Source organism: Mirounga angustirostris, unplaced genomic scaffold (genome assembly GCF_029215605.1).
Source record: "Mirounga angustirostris isolate CCGP_5_RB_7025 unplaced genomic scaffold, mMirAng1.0.hap1 SCAF_5, whole genome shotgun sequence".
In the NCBI taxonomy this organism is placed as follows: domain Eukaryota; kingdom Metazoa; phylum Chordata; class Mammalia; order Carnivora; family Phocidae; genus Mirounga; species Mirounga angustirostris.
The window spans coordinates 178,127,222-178,145,700 of NW_026991713.1; the positions used below are offsets into that span (position 1 = coordinate 178,127,222).

Below are 18,479 nucleotides of genomic sequence, written 5' to 3' on the forward strand. Positions count from 1 at the left end.
ATTGGCAGGGACTAGCTGTGGCCCTGCGTCTCTGCAGGACGTGCTCCCCTGGGAGGGGTTCTGCACGGGTCACCCCGCTGCATGGCCCCCGGTGCCCTCTGTTGGGGTGGCACCCACTCACGGCCCGGGCTTCCGAGGCTGACGGCCAGAACAGGCCTGGCACTCTGCTCTGGGACTTCTCCTGTGGGCCTATCTGACCCGCAGGGCCCGTTGGCATGTGGACGGCCAATCACCATACCCTCTGGCCTCGGTGAACCTTTGAAGTTCTAAGACCCCATTCCCTGGGGCTGCTCTCTGCTGCAAAGAGGTAAGCATGGGTTTTGAAATGGGGGAGGTTTGTGCTGAGACCCCACCCCACCTCCTCCTATCCACTAAGGGTTACCAGTCCACACAGGCCTAAAGCCAACCTCACCCCCTCAGACCCCAAACCTGCACTTCCCCACCCACCCTGACTCAATCCCGCAGCCAAAACGCTGGGGGACACCCGCTTTCTCTCACTGTGTGTCTGTCTCTCTCACACCCTCAGTCACTCATCTTGTTGGTTGAACTCTTTTTTTTTTTTTTTAAGATTTTATTTATTTATTTGACAGAGAGAGACACAGCGAGAGAGGGAACACCAGCAGGGGGAGGGGGAGAGGGAGAAGCAGGCTCCCCGCAGAGCAGGGAGCCCGATGTGGGACTTGATCCCAGGACCCTGGGATCATGACCTGAGCCGAAGGCAGACGCTTAACGACTGAGCCACCCAGGCACCCCTTGTTGGTTGAACTCTTAACTCCCTCCTAAAGCCGTTCACCCCTCCATGTCCAACAGTTGCCATGCTGGTCCAGGCTGCCCTTGCCTCTCGCTGACGGCTAGGACACCCCCAAACCACACATAGCACCCCCAACCACATCAGCTCTCTTGCTTTTCCTCTGGCTTCTGGGGCCCCACACTGTTCCTCTTCTGATACGTTGATCCCTTCCCTCTGCCTGCCTAACTCCTACTCCTGCATCAGGCATCAGCTGCACTGTCACCCCTGGGGGAGGACAGCCTGACCTGACCTGAGGGGCACACCCATCACAATTCTTGTCAGCCCATGTTGGGGTGACTCTCTTGACCATGAGCTGCACAAAGGTGGAGAGCAGGTCTGACCGACTTACCCCTCATGCCCAGTAGCTGGGTGCTGGCAGCTGCTGGGATGGACATACAAGTAAGTGTAAGTCATCCCATCCTCCCTGGAGCTGCCCAGGGTCCAGCAAGGATTTAAGTGAGTGAAGCGGGCCATAGTAAGGCCAGAGGGACAGGTGGGGACCATGGCAAACTGGCCAGCATATAATCCATCTAAAAGAGGGAGTTGGGACTCAGCCCCAATCACTTAGTGTCATGTAGGAAGCAAACCCTGTCTTACCAGACCTTCTCATTGTTCGAGAGAACAGTTGGCTTTCCTCTTCAGGCTAGTCACCTCATCATTACAGCATGGCTGCCGCAGCTCCAGACATCACATCCTCACTTCTGGTGCCAAAAAACAGGAAAGGAGGGTCTCTCCTTTATTGTGGAGGAACATCTTTCCCAGAAACCCAGAAACCCAGTAGCCCTTCCCTGATGCCTCATTTGGCCAGTATCTAATCATATACCCACTCTGGGGCTATGCATGTTGTCACTCAAACACAGAAAACGGGACTGGTTTTTATGGGAAGAAACAACAGCATTTGCCACAGGAGAGCTTGTTTAGATGGTTTGGCCTCTTTGAGGAGGTGACATTGGAGAAGAGGCCTGAAGGGAATGGCAACAAGCCATGAATAAAAAAGTGGGGCAAGAGCATTCAAGCAGTGAGCACAGCAGGTGCAAAGGTCCTGGGGCAGACACAGAAGCCTGCCCCAGCTAACTCAAGTGAAAAAGGAAGGACAGGTTGTTGTGTGATGGGATACACTGTCCCCTGTCCCTCCCTCTCCCCCTGAGGAGGGCTCTACCACTCAAACCCTTGGGGCTTTTATGTCAGGAGTGGGGGTGAGAGAGGCACACGGCAAGAATGAGGGTAGGGGCTCGGGGGAAATCCTCCGAGAGAGGAGGAAGCAGCCGCCGTGGGAGAAGTCGATGGGAGAAGAGAGAACATATTTTCCAGGGTTATAGCATGAACAATGTGTTTGCTTCGTGACATTTAAGGAACTCAAGTCTTGGGATTCCTTTTTTGGTTGCTGGACTGTGTTTCTTGGCTTCAGCCACTTCTGAGAGGCCGCCCTTGGGTCACATCACCAGAGGAGCTGAGAATATCTGCACCCAGAAAGTTCCAGAACAGCCAGGCCCCGTGGGGGTGGGAAGTGGCCAGCAACCGAGGCGGCCCTGGGGGTGGCTGAGCCAGACGGTACTGGGGAGGGCCTCGGCGTGGTGGCAGCGTTGACGCCCTGGGATCGGTGAGAGCTCCGAGTCAGGACTCTGTCCCCTGACAACGGGCAGGTGTCTCCCTGGCGTGACCAGCTGTGGGCACAGGCAGGTCAGGGTAAGGGGACCAGCCGTTGGCAGAGAAAGGGGCACAGGGGGAGGCAGCCCAGGTACACGCACTCCCACGAGCTTTAAAGGCCCTTTGATGCCGGCTCGTGATCCCGGCTCGTGATGCCGGCTTTCCCCAGGCCCTCGCCTTCAGAGAAGAGAAATCCAAGAGGGACACCAGAGGGGTAGTTTTGCATGTTGGCAGCCGGAGGTGCCGCTCAGAGCAGAAAGGGCAGCCCACGGTCAATCCTCCCTCTGTGACCTTTTCCTGGCTCACACCTGATTTCTCCCTGCTCCCCATTGTTTCGCTGCATTTTTATTCGTTTGAGGAAAAGTCATAAACCGAAGGTGGAGGTCACTTTCGCTTACAGGAATCATGGGGTCTCCGGGGTGCGGGCCAGCGGGGCTCCTCCTGCGGGGTCCAAGCGCCCTGTCCACGCAGACCTGGGTCAGGGATGCGGTGGCCCATCCAGGCAGCCAGCCCTCGGTCTGGCGGCTCCCCTTCCTGCCTGGCGCCCTGGCCTCTTGTCATCAGACCGCTGTGGATGAACTGAGCTGCATCCATGGGGCTGGGGGGCCGCCCAGCGCAGGCAGCCCTTCCTCACGCACACTGATTTTCCACCACGTTCCCTTGGCATCTGCTCACCTGGGCCTCTGAGCACCACCTCGGCTGAGCTGGGCAGGGATTGCCTGCTCCCTTTGCTCTGACGCTCCTGGACCTCTGACCTTGAAGAAGACCCTCAAACCAGCCAACAAGTGCAGTCCCCTCCGGTGGACGATGCCACTGAGGTGTGCCAGGCACTCTGCACGTCATCTCCATGCCTGGCACCCATCTGTCCTGGTGGCAAACACCACCCCATTTAATAGATGGGGGAACTGAGGTTCAGTTGCTGGGAAGGGACAGGGCTGAGATTTGAAGGGGGGACCCCGGGGTGCTCCTCACAGCCAGCTGGGACATCCTTGGTGCAGGCTCAGCTGTTGGGGCAGGGGTCGAGGTCACACCAGAGTGCCCGGGTCTTCGGGAGGGAGAGGGATGGACACCGCCCTGTGGAGGCGGCCTGCGGGAGAGGCCATGGGTGCCGAGGTGCAGGTGGGGCTTGCCTCTGTCCCTCCCTGTCCCCTCCATCCCTTCCTGCCTGCGCTGCCCCTGGTGTGAACAAAACCCTCTGTCCACAGGAGTGCCGGGCCCGGGTCTCTGGGTCCCTGGGGCCCTGGGGCCCTGGGGCCCTGGGTCCCCGGTCCTGCCCGCCCCTGGCAAGGCCACATCTGCATGGCGGGCTGGCGGCAGGAAGCGTGGGGCTCAGAGGAAGGGGGTGAGAGGGGGCTCAACCGGAGGGGGTGTGGACCAGGAGAGAAGGTGTTCGGCTTGCTGGTTTGTTTGGATGCTAAAATTAGCGGCTTGTGAGTGAGGGGGCCTTGGGCTCACGCTCTTCTCTTAGCACTGGCTGAATCGAAACCCCAGGTGCTCGTCTAAAAATTGTATCGAAAGTTTCCGAGCTGGTGTGGCTGACTGGAAATGAATGTCTAATACAGGAATTTCCTTCTTTCCTATCACGTGTCATGTTCGGCTCTGACCTTGTTTTGACCGAGGCTGCACGTCTCCCCCAGCTTGTCTGACTGGACACGAATGTGGGTATGAGGCTGTGGGATGTGTGTGCATGTGTGTGTGTGTGAGAGAGAGAGACAGAGACACAGAGAGACACACACCAAGGCTCAAAGACCTTTAGCCTAACAGACCTGGTCCTTACCCTTCGTGTCCCCAGCCCGAGGCCCAGCACAGGGTGGACACCAGCACCGTGGTGACAGAGTGCCTGCGCGGCGAGGGGTCCCCGGGCGTCTGTGGGCTGGCAGATGCAGGATCCCAGGGATGGAAAGGGGGACATCTGAGTTCTAAGGTAACTTTCTGTAACTCCTTGAAGGTCACCTTCTGTAAAGTGAGGCCATAAAACCTGGGTGACATGCCACGTGGGGTGGCTGTGAGGACCAAGTGAGCTCACACAGGGAGCCCCCAAATGGGCCGGACTGGTGAGGCCAGGGCCCCTGGACTTCTCAGGTTGGATTTGCCCAAATGTTCGAAACCAAACAAGGGTGTCATTTGCCCCGAAAACAGATTCCTCATCCCCCACCAGCCACCAACACTCAGCCTTAGTTAGTCCCCAGACTGACCCGCTGTGCCCTTCCAATCCTCTCCCCCCCACTCCCGCCCCCTGCCCAGGGAGCCTGCTGACCAGACCGCCCCCCAACCGGCTCCCCCTCCCCTGGTGCCCCCCCGGCCGGGAGCGGTTTTCACAGGTGTGCGCGCCATGATCCCTCGGGCATCTGAAGCCCCTCAGAGACCCCTCCTCTCGAAGCAACGTTTCTCGTGCATCAGATTTAAAGCTCATAGGAATGCAAGGGAAGCCGTCTTTGTTGAAATACGGTTAATCGAAGTATTTAAGAGCAAACTCGTAATCTGGTCACTCATGTGCTTTCTCGCAAATGCGTTCAAGTAACAAGATTCAACAGCAAGACCTGGGGCCGGGGAGGCCAGTGTCACCGTCGTGACGGGCATGACATGTCTCCAGTCGCCTTTGGGAGCCACGGTGAGATGTCCGTGTGTCTGTTGGCGAGCAAGCCCAAGGGACAGGTGCACGCCCCAGGAGCTCGTCGCCCCTGTGTGTGATGGAAGGAAACACCAACCTGGACTCAGAGTTAGGGAAAATGAGGCTGTCATTCCAACCAGTTGAAGCTTGCAGACCCCCCTGGATTCTGCTCACAGATCCAAGTGAGGAAGCCTTGTCTGGAGCACAAATTGCGTCTTGTTCGTCCTTCTGTTCCCAAACCTAGCAAAGCCGAGAGCGGGCAGGAAGTGTCCCCGAGACAGGGCCCGGGAGCCCCGCCCCGCCCCCGCAGTACAGGATGGACAGACCAGGAGGTCTGGTGTCCCGAGTACTGAGGGTGGAATCAGGGCCAGCTGCACTGCTGCCCTCGGGAGCCTGGCGAGGGCTGAGGGCCTGTCTGACCTTGAGCATGGCTGGGGGCATGCTGCCAGGGACCCCTTGCAGTAAGGAAGGCAGACCCTCAACTAAAGCTTGGGCTGGGGAGGGCTGGCCCAGAACTCACCTAGAGAGTTCACCTAGGAGCCCCTGACAGCTTAAAATAAACCACTAGCCCCCCGTTCCATGCCCCGGATGAGAGGGAGGAAAACCGTGTTGCCACAAGGGAGAGCAGCTCGGGCTCGTCCTGGCTGTCCGCGCCCACGGGCGAGGGGCCCGGCAGGAAGGGCGGTGGCCGGGCACTCGGCGACATTTGCCAGACCAAGTTCCTGCTGCGTTCCAGGTCACAGTTGGGGAGCAGGAGAGCCAGCTAAGACTCAGGGGTGTTGCCATGGGAAATGCGATTTCTTACCCGCCGCGCCCCCCTTCAGCTCTTAGTGGCACGGAGAGGAGTCAGAAGGGAGTGTCTGGAAGGAGGCGTACGGGATGCTCAAAACCTAGAGCCGGGGCCAGCGATCTGGGAGGGAAAGCATGAAATATCTGTTAATCTCGCGCGGCTCCGTTCATACTTGGTTATTGTTAGCAGCCTCCGGGATCTGCGGCCCTCGTCCGCTCGAATTACCGTCAGCTGCTGTTTTTTCCGGGATTTTCTTCGCTCTTTCTTTCCTTCTTTCTTTCTTTTTCTTTTCGACACACACAGTGTGTGTGTGTGTGTCCACGAACGCACATATGTATGCACACCAGTTTCGGCGGATGAATGTACAGGCTGGGAAGACTTCTAGTACCCTCTAGTGGTGGGAAAGGCTTCACCGAGCCGTGCGTGCATGTGTGTTTGGGGTGGGTGTGCACCCATGTGTGGGGTGTTGGGTCCATGGTGGGGCACGCAGAACTACTGGGCCCTCAACCGCATGCATATTCATGGAGCACCCCCCCATTTCCCCCACCACTACCAGCCCCACTGGCGGCCTTGTTCCCTGCAGGCCGTGACTGCCACCTGCCCTCCAATGCACCCTCCCTCTTCAAATTCCCCCGGGCAGGCTGCGGCCAGCTTGTCACTCCCCATCCCCCGTAGATCCTCACCCTCAGGCCCACTGACCCACTTTTCAGTCAGAGAGACGGGGCTGAGGGACTGGGACCCCTTCCCCCCGACCCAGACTTCCGTGATGCTTGGTGCCATAAATCTCCCAGGATTAAGCCCACCCTGGTTCTGCAGAGACGCAGCCTCCCGCCCCCACCCGCTCCCTCACCTCCACTTCCCCGCACCAGCTGCTGAAGCAAGGAGCTATTTTCTCCTCCGTAAAATAACACGGTGTCAAAAGACAGGCTCCTCTTGGCTTCTGCCATCCCCCAGGTCACCCGGGCCCTCCGAGGCCTGGCGCTCCCCTGAGGTCCCCAGACCCCAAAAGTCATATCAATAAATCCAGCATCCTCACGCTGGCCCCGGGTGGCCTGTGTGGGGGAGAAACATCTCTCTGTGGTGACTGGAGCTCCTGTCAGCAGGGTGTGAATCAGGCTGGGCCACTCACAACTGTGGGGACTTGCACAGGGGTTTCCAACTGTAAAATGGGCGTGGGTCTGTATAAAACTGGAAGACGGTCACGCAGACTGTTTACACTGACATGTGCCTGGTCACAGCATGAATTCGTGCAGTGGGATGATGAATAGTCACTTGCAGATGTGGCTCTCTCGCAGGTGGGGGAGAGAAGGGAAAAGGCCTGGGGTAGGGAACGGGGGAGAGGGACCCCAGTAACACCTGTCATGGTCTCTCTCTTGCATAAGATCCAGAAAAGCACCTGCAGGACAAGTCATAGAATTCAGGGGAGCCGGAAGACAGGTACGGGCAGGTCCATTCTGCTACTCTCTAGTTTTCTCTGTGTTTGAATTATTTCGTGAGAAGATAGTAAAATGAAGCAGGAATATTAACACCCCTCAGAGGTGCGCTAGGAGGGTGGGTGCAAAGCATCTAGGCCAGAGCCTGGGAGCTCCTCCCCAGTCCATCCCACCGTGCCCACCACCTGCTGCCCAGTACCCACCAGTCCTGACCCAGGGCCACACTGTACCCTTCTGCTGTCCTCTGTCCCTCCCCAGCCCTGGGAGAGCCAGCCGATCAGCTCCTCCTTGGGCATGGATTTGCTTTCGCTTGCAAGGTGCACGGATTAGCAACAGACCTCAACCCGAAAGAACGGAGCCACAGGCTCAGACTGAGGGAGCGTTTCCCAATATGTAAGTGACGTTAGGAACTCAGCAGACTTTTTAAAAATAATATCATATATAATGATATGTATGTGATATATGTAATATATTAAAATGCATATACATATACATTATAGTATGAGGATACAGGATACATTCGGGACATTTATTTTTAGGTTGTCTGGTTTTGGTGAGCAATGCTGGCTTCCCATAGACTTTTCTTCCATAATCAATTTGTTTGCATTGAAGAAGTCACTTCGCCTACAGAAGCTGGGGTCAGGGTGGCCACGTCAGTGCTGATCAGGACCCTTTGGGCCAGGAAGGGGTCTAAGGGGGGCTGAGGTCCTGCCTCTGTCTGCTCACCGAGGATGGGCAGCTTTTTTTATACACAGAGGCACCGTCCACTCACCAAAAAATTGTAAGGATGAAGTTTTAGTCTGAAAGACAAAGGGACGGTACCACATGCGGCCTCCTTTCTATCTGAAGACATAGGAACGACCCACGTCTCTGCACCCTCTCATTCCAGGGGGGCCCATGGGCCTAATGACACCTCGCCTGAGCCGTGCCTGGGTGACCCAGGGTGGTCCCAACTCTCCTGCTCACTTGCTGTGTGACCTCAGACAAGTTCCTGTCCCTCTCTGGGCTTGAGCGTCTCTGTAGAATCAAAGCGGGAGCTGATTTCTAATGATTCCTAAAGGCGCCAGTCTGCGGTTTCCTGTCCACCTTCCTCCTCTGCCACGCACACACCCTGCATCTAAACTTGGTGGCTTTACTTGCCAGATCCAGCCGGTAGAGAACAGTTTCCGCCCCAAGCTGAGGGGCGTAGGCTTCGATCATCAGCGGCAGCCTTATCCGCGGGGCCCAGCTTACTGACGGAGGCTGTAGATGGAAGCAGCGCCGCCTGCCGGCCCCCTCGACAGCCCCCTGGTGTTTGCAGGCTGGAAGCAGGACCGGCCCAGAGGTCCCATGGGTGCCACGGTGCGAGACGGGCAGGGCCTGATGTGGGGAGGGGTCCAGACCCTCAGGAGCCGGGCCGTTCCCCTGCCTCACTAACAGGGGGATAGCACCTGAGCCACCTGCCGGGCGTCACACAGGAAGCCCCGGGCAGGGCCCAGATGACGGGGGCCACCGAGAGGGGAAAGGAAGAGGAAAGTCTGCTGTTGCTCCCAGGCTCCCAGGCAGGTCAGGTCAGGCTCAGCCCCTCCCGGCCCCTCAGCCTGCCCCTGCTTCCAGCCCTGCGGGCCCCACCCAGGCAGGACCCCGGCTCCCGGGACCCCTGCACACCGCCGGCCCGCTGTGAAGCCCCCTCCTCACTGGGCCCGAAGGAGACCCTCGTTCTCTCTTGGCCACGCCTGCGGAAGCTCCACTGGGAACCGTGGTTCCTGCAGATCTCGCCTCCACCACGGGCCGGGCACAGAAACACCAAGTCTTGAAGGCTCAAAACGCCCCGGGAGGTAGGGGCTCCCACCATCTATCTCCAGCTTAGGAGGAGGAAACAGGCCCAGAGACGGGAAGCAGCTTTCTGAGGCCAGGAGACGCGCAGCTGGGATTCAGAGCCAGGTGAGCGTCACCCCAAAAGGTTGACTCTGTGATGCGCCCTCCACAGCCCACCCCCCAGAGCACGTGGTGCCGTGTGCACGCTGGTGGGCAGGTAAATGCCAAACGTGCCCCCAGGGATAGCCCCCTGCGACTAGCAGGCCCTCGAAATTACTTTGAACTTGGCTCTAGGCAGCGGCAAGTTCTAACGTGTCATTTTTGCACAACTGGGAGGGGTCAGTGGGGGACTTGCCAAGAGCCCCAAGAATCAATAACCTGCCCGGAGACATCTCCTCCACATCCGGTCCTATCGCCTGGCAGGGCTCCCGGCTCCCACGCAGAGCCCGTCGGAGGTTTACACCTGAGCCAGGCAGGTGTGCTCAGAGAGGGGACGAGGCCCCAGCAGGTAACATGACTTTCCCAAAGCCCCCCTCTCCCCACCCCCCGGCGACTGGCAGAGCCTGGAAACTTTGGGGAGCACGTACCACCCTGGGGAGCCTGTGGTTCCCTCCTGTAGGACTTGGCTGCAGCACTGTGGGCCCCCAACCCCCACAGAACAAGCCCCCATCCTGGGGCTGAGCCCACCTCTGCCCAGGCACGCCCCTGCCCCCCGTCGTGGGCCGAGATATAAATTAAAATTCAATTTCATTAAGCCAGTGAGCAGTCAATCCCTGGCTCCCGCTAACAATGCTGGGCAGGGGGCCTCCGCTTCCTCCGTGGCTGTAATTCACCCGGCCTTCCCCGCTCTTGTTCACAAACTGCTAGAGCAGCACTTCCCGCCCAAATTTATGGCGCTGGCAGAGTCTGGGGCCTGAGTTACAGCTGCAGGTTTGATCGGGGACTGCATTATTCTGCATGTAATCCTCACGCCCTGACAGGCGGGGAAGGGCCTGTTGTTCTCCCAGAGCTGGGCATTGTTCCCCTGCCAGCCGGGCCCCACTTGGAGCCTGGGGTCCTGGGCCCCGGGCGCCAGGCCACCCAACCCCAGGCGGAGACCCGCCATCAGAGAGCTTGACCCACAGTGGCGCCGATGCCCTGCTGAACACCCACCCATGCCGTCCCGTAAAGGGGGAGGGGGGGGCGTGCTGGAATCCCATTTCACAGATCGGCAAACTGAGGCATGGAGCTCCGTGACCTGCTCAGGGAGAGCCAGTCCTCAGCCCCAGGCCAGCTAACGGCAGAGTTCACTGCTGAGCCTCTGCACCATTGAAATCCTCCCCCAAGTGCACACCGGCTGTGCCCATGCGTGCCCACTGCGGCATGTAATGGCTTGTAATAGCCCGAAATCAGAGCCAAGGAACGTATTCAGTAGTCCACGGAGCACGTAAATCATGGACCCATGGAATTCTGGGCTCGTGAAAAAGAGGGAGGCTGTTCCGTGTGTCCTGACATTCAAAGCTGTACCAGCCCATGGAAGAAACGTGAACCTTACATGTAATACATGCATGAAGCACATACGTATATGAGTGTGTATACACATACAAAATGTGTACATATATATATGTAGGCAGGCTCATGTGTGCACAGAAAAATGTGGCTATAGATACCACACGGTTAGCATGGCTCACCTCTGGGCTGTAGAATTGGGAGGAGGAGGGGGGTCCGCTCCCCACCTTGCAAAGATCTGAATGTTGCAGCGAGCACATAATACTTCTGTAATGATAAAAACCATAAAGCTTTTTTCAAGACCCATATGCTCCCCCGCAGAGCATCTGGCTGCATCTAAAAGTTTCCATACCCCCATCTGGGCATCAGATGTTCACACCGGTACACGGGAGGAGAGTTCAGCCATCCATGCCCTCCCCACCCACCACCCACCCCGTGCCCACCTTACTGGAACTCCGGGTGCCTTCCACAAGGACTGGGGCACCTCTGACTCTTGGGGGTGGCCCTGGGGAAGGGGGATGATGACTCAGGGATGCGGAGTTGCAGAACATGGGGATTGGCCAGAGCTGGAAGCAGAAGGCAGGGAGGAAAGAGGGTGAGGCCCAGAAAAGCAGGGGGATCATTCCCACCGTGTTAGGGAGCTCCCAGCTCATGGAGCAAGGTTTGCCCCGCTGTGTGGGGCCAGAAACGGTGGTCCCTCCCCATTTCACATTGTTCTTTTTGGAGGCCCAATAGTTATTAAAGCTTCTTTCACATTCCAAGGGCTACAATTTCCAGACATGATCTGTGCCTCCCATGGACTCACAGGCTTAGAAGCCAAACAGAACCAACGTGCCTGAAGCATCAGCCCAGGCAGTGGTCCAGCACGAGAGCCTGCAGGACAGGCACGCTCAGAGCAGGGTCCCTCTCTCCATCATCAGCCCCGCCCCAAGTGCAAGCCACGCCCACCTCCCCCGCTGGACGCAGCCAGGGTATCCCCCCAACCGCTCAGGCTCCCTCTGCCTGTTCGCCTCTCTGCAGCCAGAGGAATCTTTCTAGATGCAAATATGGCCTGGTCCCTCCGCCAGGCCCTCCAGGGTCCCCCCCAGTGCTCTCAGGACAGAATCTGCCCTTCTGTCTGGTTTCCAAAGGCCTGCATGGTCTGGTCTCTGCGTCCTGTGCAGACTCTATCACCTTACACCCACACCCACACCCGCACATGCACACGCTCACACTCCAGCCGTGCTCTGCCGCTTCCCTCCCCTTGCTGCCCTCCCCTGTCCGGCGAGTTCCTGCTCTTGGGACTCAGCTCAGGACGGAGGCTCCCACACACCTACCCTGTCACTGTCTTCCCTCTCCTTGCGGATCCACGGCTAGTTTCCACTTCCCGTCCCCTCGGGTCAGGCTGCACCACGTGACCCGTCGTGGCCCGTGCTGTGCTGTTTCCTAGACAGAGCATTGAATTAACCAAGGGAGAGACTCTCGTGATCCTTTCCCTTCACGGACCAGCACACGTTGGCGGTGCAGGGAATGGGGACGGCTGGTCACTACCCGAAGGACAACTGCCTGAGAGACGCATGGACTCGCAGCCAAGTGTGTGACCAACACAGGAAGCCTTGTCGTTCTAAGTGACAAGGTTTGGGGGTACTTGTTACTGCAGGATAACCATAGCCAAACTGACAGTCACATACGTCAAACTTCCCTCTAGAATTTCCTGATCACCAATCCCTCCGCTCCCGCCACAAAGGGAGGCTAGCTGCCCTTCTTCCGGTGCCCACAGCCCCTGAGCTGTCCCCAGTACCCTCCGCACACTGGATTAGCACCGCCTGCTCACGGCTCTGCACGCCGCAGTCCTCGGCTCGAAGGACTATAGATCCCGCCACAGGGGACCCAGCTCAGGGGAGGGGTTCAGTACATGATCGACGAGCTAATGACCAGTTGGAAATGAGCTGGGTCTTGAACGGTGCGTGTCCCAGGTAGGGGTTACTGCACAACCATGGCGCAGAACCAGAAACAGCCCAGTGGAGGAGGGGGGCTGGAAGACAGTGGGAGGGGGCTGGCCGGGGGGGCAGCAACAAGGGTAGCGTGGGGCGGGGGGGATTCGGGGCAAACTCCCTCTGTGAGCATTCTGAGCACTCATGGGCTGTGGCACATAGCACCTGCCCCTTCACCAGGAGAATCCCAGCGACCTGGTCCTCAGCCTGGAAGTTCCAGACCCCACGAATCACACGGGCAGGGAACCAGCCAAGACCAGCTGATGCAGGGTGGGCTCGGCCAGCGGTCTCACCCTCTCCCACCTGGGCTCCGACACTTCCCAGGTGACACTCCCGGCCCCTCAGTGTGTCCTTCAGCAGGAGGGGTGGACCACGGCTTCTCCCCAAGAGCAACAACCCCTGGTGGGGCTGAGCTGGTCTTTGCTGCTCCCTTGGCTTCTTTGTGAGTTGAAATGTACTTTTTTCCCCATTCCTAATTAACTCCCTGCCACCACGCTTGCAGTAAAGCCTGATTTATCGCTGTCTTTCTGCATGCAGGGGACGGGCTATTTAATCTCTGCCGCGTGGACTCCGGCACACCAGCTCAATGAAATGTACATCCCTCATCCTGTTAGTATCCCGCCAGCTCCCCTCCATCTCCCTGCTGTCCACGAGCCCGGCCGTCCCGGACTGAGGCGGCTGTAAATCACAGTCTCTCCTCTATAATAACACCCTCTGCACTTTGGCCTCACCTGTCAGCATGGCTCGGACTCTGCCAAGCGGCAGTCTGTGGCTCATTCCCATTGGCAAACCCGGCAAGCCAGAAGCTGGACCCAGGTATTCCCCAGCCCGGCCCCCTGTGGTTGGTGCTCCCCATGCTCCACCAAGCCCAGAGGTCACCTTGGGCAGTTCCCAAGTGTGCCTCCCTGGGGGATGCCCGGCCAGGGGAGCATGCTCTGCCCACCTGCAGGGCAGACCATGGTGCCAGGAGTTGGCAGGCCAGGAGCCACCCCCAACCATGGAGGGCCGGGAGCGGAATGGTGAACTGGTAACTGGGAGGGAAAGCAAGCCCTGATGGGTCATGTTCACTGGGTCTGTGGGGTCAGTACTCCTCCCCGGCCCACGTCAAGCCAGCCACATGCCGCTGTTGCCACTACTGAATGCCAAGTTCGGGAAAGATGGGCATCCTGGGTCTTCCCGCGGGTCCAAGCCCGCTCCGCACACCCTGGAGGGGACAGGGGGTGAGTTCAAAGCTCAGCTGCTCACCCTCGGGGCAGTTCCAAGGCGTGTCCCGCACAAGCACGAGCAGGAAGGAGGGGACTCTGAGGCTAGGTGCCCAAGGGTGAGTGGGCGCCCCACCGGCTGAAGAGGAGGGGAGCAGAAGCACCTTCTCGGCAGAGCAAGGAACGTGGCTGGAAGCGCGGGCAACTTTCGTGGCCACCTGTTTGGCTGCTTCAGAAACCGTATGCAGAGCAGGTGGGTCTTGGCCAAAGCCATGCCGTGGCTCCCAGAACCGTCCCTGGCATTGCACAAAGGCCCTTCTCTGACTGCAGATGGATGGATTTCTTTTCCAGAAGAATGAGCCTATGAATTCTATTTCATGCCAAGCACCCAGGCATTTGTCCACAAATCACAAGGTGGGTCCCCGATGCATTTTTAACTGATGGCGTCAACTGGGTTCTTCAGAGCCTAAAGGGCTGGCATGCTCTCTGGCCCCACACGGCCCCGGTCTCCGTGCAGGACCCAGAACAAGCCTCGGGGCGTAAGTCCACACCTGTATAACGCAGAGCTGGCCCTACGCCGTGGCGTTCCCAGACTGGAATGGGCACAGGATCATCAGCCGAGCTTGAGAAAGGCCGATTCCTGGACGCCATCCCAGGACTCCCATCCTGTTGCTGTGGGTTACCCCCCGGAGAAGCCTCCTTGACCCCAGGACCCTGATACAGTGGCCTGTCCATCCGCCCTGTGGCAGTGATGCTAATGCAGGGGAGGCCCTCGCTCTCTGCTCTCCCTTCGGGAGGCAACTGCCGAGGGCGGCCCTGAGCCGCTGGGCCCGGCTGGAGGCAGCCCTGGGCGTGGAGGGGCTGCCGTGCCTACCCCTCCCACAACTTCTCGTGAGCCCCCGCTGGCCTGGCCGAGATTGTCGGGGGCTGCCCTGCCGGCCGAGGCTCTCCCTACCCACCCCCCACCTTCTTTCTGGGTGTCAGACCTGCATCATGGTCTGAGGCTGAGCATCTTCTCATGTGCTGATCTGCCATCCAAACACTATTTTCAGTGAAGTGTCCATTCAAGTCATTTGTGCATTTTTTACTAGGTTGTTTCTTCGCTCTTGAGTCTTGAGAGCTCTTTATACATGCTGGATACATGCCGTTTGTCAGATACGTGTTTTACGGCAGCCTCGTTTTAACACCAAGGCCCATCCCCAAGGGTGGGTCTCTGTGCTCCTCAAAGCCGGTCATTTATTTGGAAAACAAATCTACAGCAGCGCCCACCCAGAGGCCAGGGGCCAGGCCATCCTGGGGAGCTGGGGGGAGCAAGCGCTGAGGGGCCAGGAGGGGTTAGCCAGGTAAAGGCCGAGGAGAATGTGTGTTGAGAGGAGGAGAAGGAGAGAACATTCTAGACTGCTCTGTCCAACAGGGCAGCCCCTGGCCACCCGTGGCTTCTGAGCATTGGACATGTGGCTCGTGAGACTGAGGAATCAAGTTTTTTATTTTCTTTTGATTTGAAAACTGACGCTGGATTCAGTTATTGGGAAACTTCTAAGTACGTTTGGTGCAACGGGGGTATGCAACTCTCTTTTCCAGCTGTAGGTTTTGTGACATCTAAATGCAGGTCAAGTATTTCTCATTAAAATGTAGCAGCAGGGCTGAGATGTGTTACATGTGTAAAATACACCCCAGGCTTTGGAGACTTAACCTGCATCATCAATAACTTGTCTATTGATTACGTGTTGTTATTTTGCACATATTAGGTAAAATATGTTCTTAAAATTCATTCTGGCTGTTCCTTCTTCGTTTCTTTTTTTTTTTTTAAGATTTTATCTATTTATTTGAGACAGAGAGAGAGCATGAGAGGGGGGAGGGTCAGAGGGAGAAGCAGACTCCCTGCTGAACAGGGAGCCCGACACGGGACTCGATCCAGGGACTCTGGGACCACAACCCGAGCCAAAGGCAGTCGCCCAACCAACTGAGCCACCCGGGTGCCCCCCTTCTTCCTTTTTTAATGAGGCTACTAGAAAATTTCGGGTTACCTACGCAGGTTGTGTTCGCGGCGCGCATGCTATTTGCAAGGTCGGCGGCTCTGCTCTAGCTGTGGGAATAGAAGCCCAGGCTGCCGTTAGCACCTGCCCACTGCCTGGCACACACCTGCCCCAGCGCACGCGGGCAAGTGTTCAGATCCTAGGAACGAGGCCACACCCCTGCCGCGTGGAACAGGTGTGTTTGTTCTAGAGACCAGGTGGTCCTGGGAGCATTGCCCCACCTGAAACACGCAGGGTCCGCCCATACGTGCACTCCCTTTCGACCCCACGCCCCTCCCTGGCGGGCGGGCAGCCATCCCCTCAGGGGAGAGAGCTTAGAAAGCCAGATCTTGACCGTTATGTCAGACCAAAAAATGTGTCTCCAAAAGCTTTGGGAAGAAACTAAGATCTGGAGAACGCCTTCTCCCTGCTCCTAAACTAGCCCGAGCCCTTTCCAGCTGGGGAAGGAAAAAGGAAACGCAGAGGGGAAGCACGGGGTTTGGATGCCACTGGGGGTCCGAGAAGGGGATCCTGCAGCCTGCCCCCTCAGGCGGGAGAGGAATGAGAAGTCCCCAGAGCTAAGACAGCTGGGGACAGACGGAACCCGAGAAATCTGGTAAGTGGGGGGTGCTAACACGGGGTGGGGGGCTGGCAGGGGGCAGGGAGGACAAAGGACACAGAAGTCAGTAAGGGACAGCGAGCAGGCTACCAAGGAGGAAACTCTCTGAGGCTTGGACACCTCGGAACAAGTAGAGCAGGGGGATGAGACATGACCGTGTCCCTTCAGGGGACACTGGCATCAGGAGCTACCAGTGACCAGGTACCCTCCCCAATGCCATAAGTCTGTATAACCCCCTAGAACATAACTGCCACGCTAGGGCCAAAAGAAGGGCAAAGGGACCCTCTAAACTCTGAGTTTAAATGGCCCAGTTTACCCAGAACTGGCCAAGATGGCATTTTCTGCCATGGGTCAGAATCGGGGCTCAAAGTAGCCATCAGGCTGAGTTACAGAAAAACACAGTCCTGGTTTCGCTTCACCTGAGTCCCCAGAGCGAGAGATGCATCCCCACCGCCTGGGTCATGTGACCGCTTCCTTCCCAGGGTGGCCCCAGAAGCTTCCAGAACTCCCCCGTGTGCCTGAAGACAGGCATGGCCAGACCCCCAGGGCTGGAAGCACCCACCTCGAGCTAAGATCAAGGTGAATTCCCCTGGAGCTGTGTCGGGGGGCTGACCTTGGAGCCCTGGGCCTGCTGAGCATCTGGACAGGGGCCGGCAGCCTGGGAGGGGCTGCAGTGGGCTGAGGAATGGCCTTGCTCTCCGGAGCGGCCAAGAACAAGGCTGGTGGGCAGGCGTAGTGGGCAGCTGGCTGGAAGGGAGTGACAGTCACAGGCATCCCGGGTCCCGACCCCAGCGACCCCCTCCCCATGCCATCCTGCTTTCTCACCTACAGCTGCCCATAGCTGGGGAGGGGGACATGGGACCTGGGCCCACGACGCTGGTCACCCCGTCTGGTTCTGGAGAAGGGAATCCAGGCACTTATGAGAACAAATGGCAGCCTGGAGAACTCATCTGTGGCTCCCAGATGAGATTCCCCCCGCCCTCCCCACCTACCCCTCCAAAACCCGCAATTCAACAGAACCCGGTGTGGGTTTCCTTGTGTAGCGTGAGCGCCACCTGGTGGTTGCAGGTGGGACTTTCAAGCCATGTTCTCCGGGAGGCCAGACCATCTCTGGGCCAAGGTGGGACCACCCACCGAGGCTAGCAGCCGCTCAGTGCAAGCCTGAGGACTTCGAGACAGTGGCAGCAAGGTCTAGCTACAGGGGCTACACCTCCCAGTCAGGTGGACTTCGTGCATTCATTCCCCCAAGCATGTATTGAATGTCCACTGCAGGCCAGCTATCGGGGATCTAGAGAGGAACGAAATGGTCACGTGCCTGGCTTCACGGAGTGTCCACCCTAACGGGGGGAGGCAGAGAACGAGCGTGTAAGTAATGAGATAATTTCATAATGTGTTCGGTGCTGTGAGAATTCTCAAAGCTCAGGAACAGAGTCCAAAATGTTTCTCAGGGTCTTCAGTGGGACTCGCCTCAGCCTCATCCCCCAGAGCTCACCTTGACACAGGCCCTGGGCCCCATCCTCCTGGGGCTCCCCGCAAGTCCTTACCTGCTGTGCTGTCCAGGCCTCAGAGCCATTCCCTGCACAAGCCATTCCCTCCAGCTGCTTGCCCTTTACATCGAAACTCAAAGATCGCCTCTTCCATGCAGCCTTCCCTGATACTCCACAGGCAGGATCAGCCCCCACCACCATCACTATAGTATTCATGCACCTTGTATGGACCCTTTCACAAGGTCAGAGAGTGGAGTCACTATGAGGCGCTGGGTATGGAGCTGGGAAGGCCTTGCGTCCAGCCCTGACTTGGCCACTGCGGGGGTTTGTGGCCGTGGGCGTGGTTCTTAACCTTTCTTAGCCTCAATTTTCTCGTCAGCGAAAAACGGGACTTAAAATAGCACATCCCTCCTGGCTGAGAAAATGTGATGCTTTAATGTCAGTGAAGTGCTCTGCACATCTCGGGGCACACGGAACACATGTTCGGTAAACACGAGCTGCGATCGTATGATATTATCCCTGTGCCAAAGCCAGAGACGCAGCTGTCTGTTGCTGGCTTTCCCCGCAGAGCTCTAAGTGTCTCTGTGTCTTGTCTTATGAAGAGGGCCTTTTCCCGTTGTCCCAGGA

General features: G+C 57.9%; 1 long non-coding RNA gene across 1 annotated transcript; it reads right to left on the reverse strand.

Moving 5' to 3' along the window:
- Positions 1-11,009: 11,009 nt before the first annotated feature.
- LOC123843096 (uncharacterized) lies at positions 11,010-18,129 on the reverse strand. Its single transcript, XR_006790514.3, has 3 exons — positions 17,910-18,129; positions 11,873-11,981; positions 11,010-11,122 (listed from the first exon to the last, which is right to left on the reverse strand). It is a non-coding gene; the product is annotated as an uncharacterized LOC123843096 (long non-coding RNA).
- Between the last annotated feature and the right edge of the window lie 350 nt (positions 18,130-18,479).